Source organism: Canis lupus, chromosome X (genome assembly GCF_048164855.1).
Source record: "Canis lupus baileyi chromosome X, mCanLup2.hap1, whole genome shotgun sequence".
NCBI classification, from domain to species: Eukaryota; Metazoa; Chordata; class Mammalia; order Carnivora; family Canidae; genus Canis; species Canis lupus.
In genome coordinates, this window is record NC_132876.1 from 34,928,551 (window position 1) to 34,938,131 (window position 9,581).

Here is a 9,581-nt window from a genome sequence, read left to right on the forward strand (position 1 = left end):
ACCATTGATGCTGGTTAGAATTAAAAAGTAAAAAAAAAAAATCACATAATAAACTACTCTAAGTGAAACTGTATCAGATATGTAGAAAAGAACAAAGCAATCCAAAGGCAAAAACAAGGGGCCCTGGTGGATGATGAGATATAACCTAAAATTAATTTCTGCTTCCTTTTTTAAAAAATATATTTTTATTAGAAAAAAAATGTCATCTTGTTCTTACTGCTACTGGGGTCATGATAGACTAAGATTTTTGAATGCCTGTATTTCTTTTTATCCTTCCCCCTCTTTTCCCTTTTTGCTCTTTGTGGAGAGAAATTTTCATTTCTTTATTAAATGGAGAAAATAAATCATCATTTACTTTCCATCTTCCCATATCATTTTTTAGGTGTACAACATAGTGACTGAACATTTATGTGCATTATAAAATGCTTACCATTTTAAGTGTAGTTACTGGGATCCCTGGGTGGCGCAGTGGTTTAGCGCCTGCCTTTGGCCCAGGGCGCGATCCTGGAGACCTGGGATCGAATCCCACGTTGGGCTCCCGGTGCATGGAGCCTGCTTCTCCCTCTGCCTCTCTCTCTCTCTCTCTCTGTGTGTGACTATCATAAATAAAAATTTAAAAAAAATATTTAAGTGTAGTTACTATCTGTCACCATACAACATTATTACAATATTATTGACTATAATTCCTTTGCTGTACTTTTTTCATCCCCATGACTGACTTATTTTATAACTGGAAGTTTGTAGCACTTAATCCCCTATACCTACTTTGCCCATTTCCCCAACCCCTTCCCCTCTGGCAACCACCAATTTGTTCTCTGTATTTAGGAGGGCTTTTTTTTTTCTTTCCTGTTTTTGTTTGTCTGTTTTGTTTCTGAGATTTTGCATGTAAGTGAAATCATATAATATTTGTCTTCCTCTCTATGACTTATTTTACTTTGCAGAATACCCTCTATGTTGTCCATCCATGTTGTCCCAAATGACAAGATTTGATTTTATATTTTTATGGCTGAGCAATACTTTATTGTATATGTATATATACCACCATTTCTTTATCCATTCATCTATAGATGATACTTAGACTGTTTCCATATTTGGCTACTGTAAATAATGCCACAGTAAACATAGGGTTGCAGATACCTTTTTGAATTAGCACTTTTGGGTTTTTGGGTAAATGCCCAGAAGTGTAATTACTGAATCGTATAGTCTATTTTTAATTTTTTGAGGAACCTCCATACCGTTTTCCACAGCGGCTGAACCAATTTACATTCCCACCAACAGTGCATGAGAGTTCCCTTTTCTCCACATCCTCATCAACACTTGCTATTTCTTGTCTAAAATTTTAACACTAGTCATTGTGACTGTTGTAAGGTGATATCTCCATTTTGGTTTTGATTTGCATTTTCCTGATGATTAGTTATGTTGTATGTCTCTTCATGTGTCTGCTGACCATCTGTATGTCTTCTTTGGAAAAATGTCTATTCAGTGGTACCTTGGTGGCTCAGTGGTTGAGCCTCTGCCTTCCACCTGGCTCAGGACATGATCCCAGGATTCTGGGATTCCCACAGGGAGCCTGCTTCTCCCTCTGCCTATGTCTCTGTCTCTCTCTGTGTGTCTATCATGAATGAATAAATAAAATCTTAAAAAAAGAAATTAAAAGGAAAAGGAAAAATGTCTATTCAGATCCTCTGCCTAATTTTAAAGCAGGATTGATTTTTTTGGTGTTGAGTTGTAACCCCTATATTTAGAGGCTATTAGCCCCTTATTGCATATATCATTTGAGTGATTTCTGCTTCCTTAAGCAAATAAAAATACAGATCAATCTGTGTTTTACATAGAAATGATACTGAATGGATTTATTTAAAAAGGCATAATCACCCTGAGCCAGACTGACCAGGTTCTGTGGTTTTGATCTCTACATCAAATCTATTTAATTTTTATCAGTAGAAACCCAGACATTCTGAACTAAACCCTTTGGGCGACACTTTACATTTTTTACTAATTATTTCAACCATTATTAAAAATTAAAACACTTCTACAAGACTAATTAAGAAATTCTCCACCACTACTGTCTATTGGCACGGTTAGATCAACATTCAGAGCATAGACATTACGATTAAATCAGATTCACATCTGAGCCATGAATTGAAAATAATTACACATCCTTCCTGGTACAATGTTCTATTTCCTGAAATTTCTTTTTTTTCTCTTTAAAAATTTATGTACTTATGACTAATTTTCTGGAAATGCAAATTTCCTCTCAGTACATATGTACTGAGAAAATACTTTTGGTAATCTATTAATTTTGTCTCTTTTCTGGAGATAGTTTTACTGGAGCCCTCCATCATTCTATTTCAACTTAGACCAGTGTTAACTAAGCCTCAGTCACTCTTATTGATCCCCTGTTTCTGGATCCCATTTTTTTCTGTTTCTTGCTGTCTCCCACTTATTTTGGTAGAGCACTTCTATTGCATACTTACAAGGGATGTAATGGAGGCAAATATTTGAGAACTTGTACATGTGAAAATTCTGCACTTCTGTTTAGTTGACAAAGAATTCAAGGTTGGAAATAATTTTTCTTCAAAATATTGAAGACCTTGCTTCCGGAGTGTTACTTTGAAGAAATCTGTTGCCATCTTGATTGAATTTTCATCTGCTGAAATTCATGTACTTCTAAAAACTTACTTTTATGTGTTGCAACCAGAAAAATTGCATAGAATGCTATGTGCAATCTGACTATGATTCCATACAAGATTAGTATTTTGCTCTCTGGTAGTCACAGAAGTTGGGGAGTGGGGGGGTTCTATTATAAAATTTTAAAACCCATTTTTTCATTATATTTATTCCTAAATCTTTTATACTTCAAAACAAAACAGTCAGGTGATGTTATTAGTGTATTTTTCTTTTAATCAAATGCACAAGACTACTACATGTTATTGTTAAAGATACATTTTTGCACCTAGATGCCTGGAAAATCACATTGTTCAAATCAGATGTTTATTAAAGCATTACTTAGATGTTTTTTAAGATTTTATTTATTTGAGAGAGAGAGCACAAGTGGGGGAAGGGGCAGAGGGAGAAGGAGAAGCAGACTCCCCACTGTGGATGGAGCCTGATGTGGGGCTCAATCCCAGGGCCTTGAGATCAGACCTGAGCTGAGATAGGAAGCTTAACCTACTGAGCAACCTAGGCACCCCTAGATATTTTTATGATCTGGATGGGCAACCATTTTAGGCTATACTTGTCTGTTTATAAAAAAAAAAATATGTTAGCCATTAACTAATCTTTCATAATAATGGTTGATGGTCATTTTAATGTTTTATTTGTTCCTGTGTAATAGGAATTATCCAGAATCATATTTCATAGAAAACATTGCTACTATGGTTAGTCTATATTCAGCTATTTTAGTGCCTCACCTAGGATAGAATTCTCAAGCAAAAGGATACAACCACTACTTCAGTGTTTAAAGTTTATGACACCTATCTATATTTAGCAACATACAATCCTTGCCCACATAACTCCAGAGAACTGTCTGTTATTGTCTGAAGGACATGAAATACAGCCACTCTATTGTATGATGCGAATGGAGACAGTGAGCATAATAATTTTAATAATAAGAAAAGTAATAATAATAGCAGTGGTCACTTCCTGGATTGTGTCCAACAGGCCTTATCTCATGCAGAACTTAAAATGTATTCATGATTTTCTTCTTTTTATAATAAAGATTTTATTTATTTATTTGAGAGAGAGTATGTGAGAGAGAGAGCACAAGCAGGAGGGAGAGAGAGAAGCAGACTCCCCACTGAGCAGGGAGCCTGATGCAGGGCTCCTTCAAGGACCCTGGGATCATGACCTGAGCCAAAGGCAGACGTTTAACTGACTGAGCCACCCAGGTGCCCCTTTATGAATTATTAATATAATTCTAGTTTTATAAATAAGAAAACTGAGGCTCACTGTGTTTGAGTAACTTGCCTATTCTAGTGTCAGGCCGGTATTTGAAACTGTGTGTTGGACTCCACATCAGGGGCGCGGAAGAACATGAGTCTGTGTTGATTTATGCTGGGGACAGTGACTTGGTAAGATGTGAAAGTGTGAATTTAGAAATTTAGAGAGGACCAATACTTCTGGGTGCACAGTGACATTCATCCTTCTGGGTTTGTCAATGAGGATGCTCATAAATTGTCTCTGGGGATTATGGAGGCTGGTGAATACAATATCTGCAGTGTGAGCCAGTAGACTAGAGACCCAGAGGAGCCGAAAGTGCCCACCAAGTCCAAAGGCAACCTGCTGGAGATGTCACAAATTAGAAAGATTAAACTTGCTGGTGGTAGCAGGTTCTTCTAAGGTTGTACTTAGCCAGAGAGAAGGAGAAAGACTGATAAAGTACCAACTAGGAAAAAGGGGAATTAAAATAAGATTCAGTTAAAAATTGAAATTAGAAATAATCCTTGCTTACCTTTATCACTTGGCATCTAAGCTTCATTGAACACGGTGTTTTTCCTCCTCTGATAAAAATCTCACGGGTAAGGATGGCACCAAAAAATGAGTCTTTGACCTCATTATATATCTTTAAAAATTATTTTAAGAGCAGTATCTTCAATTCTCTGTTTTTTTTACAGTAAAACAAAAGTGTGAGAAAGGGAAAAAATTAAAAACCTAGCCCCTGACATCTGGGAACTGGTCTGACACTTCAAGCTAGGCCTCAGGCTTTTTCAGAAGCTGGCCTGACACAGCTAGTCCAAATTGTTCTTCTGTTGGGCATAAGCAATTTCCCAGAACACCAACATCAGACAAGGTCACTCTGTGACCATGATAGAGTAAGACAAAATGAGGTCCCTTCATAATATTATCTAAGCACAGACTGAAATAAGGTCACTGTGCAACCTACAAAATATTGTATACATACTCTCTTGGACAGAATGTTATTTCTTTATCAGTTTTAGTCTGTCCTCCCTTTAAAGACGGTTTATTGTGATACATAGGATTGCCCCTGAGTTTTAGGAGCACCCAATCCCCCAAATTCCCCAACCAAAGCAGGGAGGCCATAATAGGTTCTTTCTAACACCCTCTTCCTGAGACACACTGTGGTTCCCCAGGGTGTTCGTCCTCCCTCACTCCAATGAGTAGTAAATCCAGCTTGTTAAACTACAGGTGTGTGCCTGGTGGTCTTTGGCTGGAGGGCAAAGAATCTTTGGGGAAATATATCATGGTCTTCTTGTTGTTTCAAATCATTTCAACAAGACAACATAAAAAAGAAAACAATTGATCCTGAAACATCCATTATGAATCAAGCAAAAATCTATTCAGGGAATAGAAGGGGAATGCTTTTATTGACTAACCTGCCTTCTGTTGCATAAGACAAGTACAATGCTTTATTGTGTTTTTTAAATTATGTTTTTCATCAAGGAAATAAGTGTATGTCCAGCATGACATCATGATAATCAGTTCGTTCAGTCATTAAAAAAAAATCTAAACACTTAAACTCATGCACACACCCACCCACACACACTCCAAACTAAACGAAAATCAATTGCTAGACAGAATGGAATGACCAACTATTCCCAAATACACCTTCATTACAACAACCATTTGAAAATACACATACTGGCATTTGTGATTTCACCATTTTTTCTAAAAGCATCCAAAATCATAAAATGCAAGTTCCCCTTATACCTTCATTGTTGGTGTTAGTATACAATGGTGGAATGGGATTGCTCAGCAAAGAGTACATGTATGTGCATATATGCTTCTATCACGTGAAGTAGCCTTAAGTTTTTTGGGAGGATGGGGAGACAAAGGAAGGGTAGTTCTTATTTTCAACAAGAAGTTCTCTCTACTTCACTTAACATTTCTGAATTTTATTTTATAATACTTAACATTAAGCCATGAGCTAACTTTTTATAGCTTTGGTACATTTCTTCAATTTCAACTAAACAAGAAATATTTAAATTGACACATTCTTTAAATTCTGTCATTTTGATTTCCAATTTAGTCCTTTTCTGAATCAAAATAATTGAAATAGTCACACTAATGACCGCATGGTTATATCATGAAATGAGACCAGTAAACATGCAATTAAGTGATAGAAATTCTATAATCTAATAAAGGCCTTGCCATCATAGAGGACAGATAAAAATTTGTTGTGTTAGTTGCCTGAGATATCTTTTCCCTAGGTAAATGTCAAAGCTAGATATGTTTTAATTCCCAGTTATATAGTAAAGATTCCCAAACTTCTCTATTTCTGGATACCGATGAGAAAATGTTGCAACGTGGTGCAGAGTTAAAAGCAGTTAAAACAGAGTATAAGGCCAGGAAAAGACAAGAGAACAGACTACACGAGCAAGAGATGAAATAAGCATAAATGTAAAATAACTCAGCATGAGTTCTAAAGATTTAAGAAGAAGCTTGACTTAAGCTCACATCAAAAGATGAATGTTACAAAAGTGAACTTCAGCCAAAAGAGGAAAAGGGCATAGAATCCACAAGACATAGTTCCATTTTTATAAAGTTGAACACCAGGCAAAATCAAATTATATTTTTTAGGAATGCATGCAATGATGGTTAAATGTAGAACTACAAACTAGGAAATCATTACCATAAAAAATCAAGATAGTGATTACTTCTAGAGGGCTGGGGAGAAATCGTGATCAGGAAAGGACTCAGGGTAATGTAAGGATTGCCTCTTACAAAGTTCTATTCCCTGATGTGGATAGCCAAGATGCACGTTTATCTTCTAACTGTTTGATGGGCTATATGTATTTGCTTTAGGCCTTTTTTTTCTTCTGTACATTTCAGAATTTTAAAAAACTGTTTACAAGGGTTTTTTTAAAAAGGTGTTTGAAATGGTTCTCAAAGGTACCTTCTTGTCTTATTGCCCACACTTGTAGCATGTTCCACCCATCCCCACATACCATATATAGAAATAGCTACAAATACAAAATTACGAAGAAACCAGGAAAATTAGAATGACTGCAAAACCAAAGGAATGACGCTTAGTGTAATATATTTAGGCTTCATTAAGGAATATTGCTTTTGAAAAAAAAATTCACAAGACCAATAAAGTTCAGATCTCTTCTCTAGATTTTGCCGTTAGTAAACTTGCTTGGCCCATATGATTTGTTGACATTACCCACAGGATCTGCTCAGCTAGATTAAATTAAAAGTAGTACAGTCAAAGAGAAGAAAAGATTTAGCTCATAAGTGCCTTAGGGTAGGCACATATAAACTTGACATTAAATATTATTTTTTAAAAGATTTTATTTATTTATTCATGAGAGACACAGTGGCAGAAGCACAGGCAGAGGGAGAAGCAGGCTCCATGCAGGGAGCCCGACGTGGGACTCTATCCCAGGACCCCGGGATCATGCCCTAGGCTGAAGGCGGCGCTAAACCGCTAAGCCACCCGGGCATCCCTAAATATTATATTTTTGAGATGTATTTCACATAGGTTAAAATGAACTGATCTTAATTGTGTAAGTTAATGAATGACTGACAAAAATATGCAAATATAACCATCTCCTGAATTGAGTTGTAAAATATTTTCACCACCCCAAGTGGTTCTCTCATGCCTTTCTCCAATCACAATTTCCTAGAGGGAATAATTGATCTGGTCTCTTTCATCACCATGCAATAATTTTGTCTCATATACTTAGAATAATACACTATATACTCTTTTATGACAGGCTTATTTTGCTCGACATTGTGTCTGTGAGATGTGTCATGTTGTTTGTATCAGCAGTCTGTTCCTTTTGACTGCAGAGTAGTATTCTATTATTTAAATATTGCACCCTTTTTATCTATTTTCCCACTGAAAGACATTTACATTGTTTTCCATTTCTGGCTATTCGAAATAGAGATACAATAAACAATATTGTACAAATCTTTTTGAGTACTTATGTGTTGAATCCTTTTGAGTAAATACAGAGGAGTAGATCTTTATCAGTTTTTTAAAATAGCTATCTTTTTGTAGTATATATGTACAATGGAATATTACTGAGCCATCAGAATGAACAAAATCTTACCATTTACATCCATGTGGATGGAACTGGAGGGTATCATGCTGAGTGAAATAAGTCAATCAGAGAAAGACAATTACCACATGGTTTCACTCATATGAAGAATATTAGAAACAACACAGAGGATCATAGGAGAAGGAAGGAAAAAATGCAATGGGAAGAAATCAGAGAGGGAGACAAACCATGGGAGACTCTTAACTATGGGAAACAAACTGAGGGTCGCTGGAAGGGAGGGGGTGGAGGATGGGGTAACTGGGTGATGGGCATTAAGTAGGACACGTGATATAATGAGTACTGGGTATTATATGCAACTGATGAGTCACTGAATTCTACCTCTGAAACTAATAATGTTCTATATGTTGGCTAACTGAATTTAAGTTAATAAAATAAAATAGCTATCTTTTGGTTTCATTGGATTTCCTCTAAGTTTTGTTCATTTTTTCAACTGTTTTGACTGTGGAAAAATTCACATAACAAAAGATCAACCACTTTAAAGCACACAGTTTAGTGGCATTCGGTACATTGACAGTGTTGAGAAAACATCTCTTCTAAAAAGTGATCCTTTTCCAAATACTTTTCCTCACCCCAAAAGGTGATTCCCATGCCCATTAAGCAGTCACTTCTCATTTGTCTCTGTTCCCAGCCCCTGAAAACCACTTATCTACGTTCTATCTCTACGGTTTTGTCCGTTCTTAAAATTTCAATAAGTGCCATATACAATTTGTTACCTTTTGTGTCTGACTTCTTTCTCTTAGCACGTTTTCAACGTTCCTTCATGTTATAGCATGTGTCAGTACTTCATTCCTTTTTATAAGAGAATAATTTTCCTTTTCATGTATATACCACAAGTTGTCTTTTCATGCATTAGTTGATGGACATTTGGGTTGTTACCACCTTTTTTTGATGGCTGTGAATAGCTCTGCCATAAACATTTGTGTACAATATTTTGAATACCCATTTTCAATTATTTTGAAATATACCTAGGAATGGAATATATGGGTCACATACTTCGAGCTTTACCTCTTTGATAAACTACTAAACCCTTTCTCACAGTTGTGGTACTGTTTTATATTCCCACCACTAATTATGAAGATTCATACATTTTATATTTCTGCCACTAAGGTATGAGAATTCCAATATCTGCACCTCCTTGCCAATGCTTGCTGTTTCCCACTTTTAAAACTATTATTGTTACAGTCACTCTAATGGTTATGGAGTGATATCTTACGGTTTTGATTTGCATGCCTCTGTTATCTAATGGTGTTGAACATCTTTTCATGCATTAGTTGGTCATTTGCATATCTTCTTTAGAGAAATATCTCTTCAAAGCTTTTGCCCATTTTTTAAGTGGGATGTGTATCTTTATATTGCTGAGGTTTTTGGTTTTTGGGTTTTTTTAATATCTTGGAAATTTGACCTTTACTAGACATATGACTAGCAAACATTTTCTTCAATTCTACAGACTTTCACGTCCTTGATAGTGTCTTTTGATAGGTTTTTAGTTCTAATAAAAGCTTTTAGTCCTAATAAAGTACAATATGTTGTGTTGTTGCTTTCACTTTTATTGTC

General features: G+C 35.8%; 1 pseudogene; it reads right to left on the reverse strand.

Moving 5' to 3' along the window:
- Positions 1 to 4,771, reverse strand: part of LOC140628583 (protein GUCD1 pseudogene) — a 59,224-nt pseudogene extending 54,453 nt beyond the window's left edge.
- Positions 4,772 to 9,581: the final 4,810 nt, after the last annotated feature.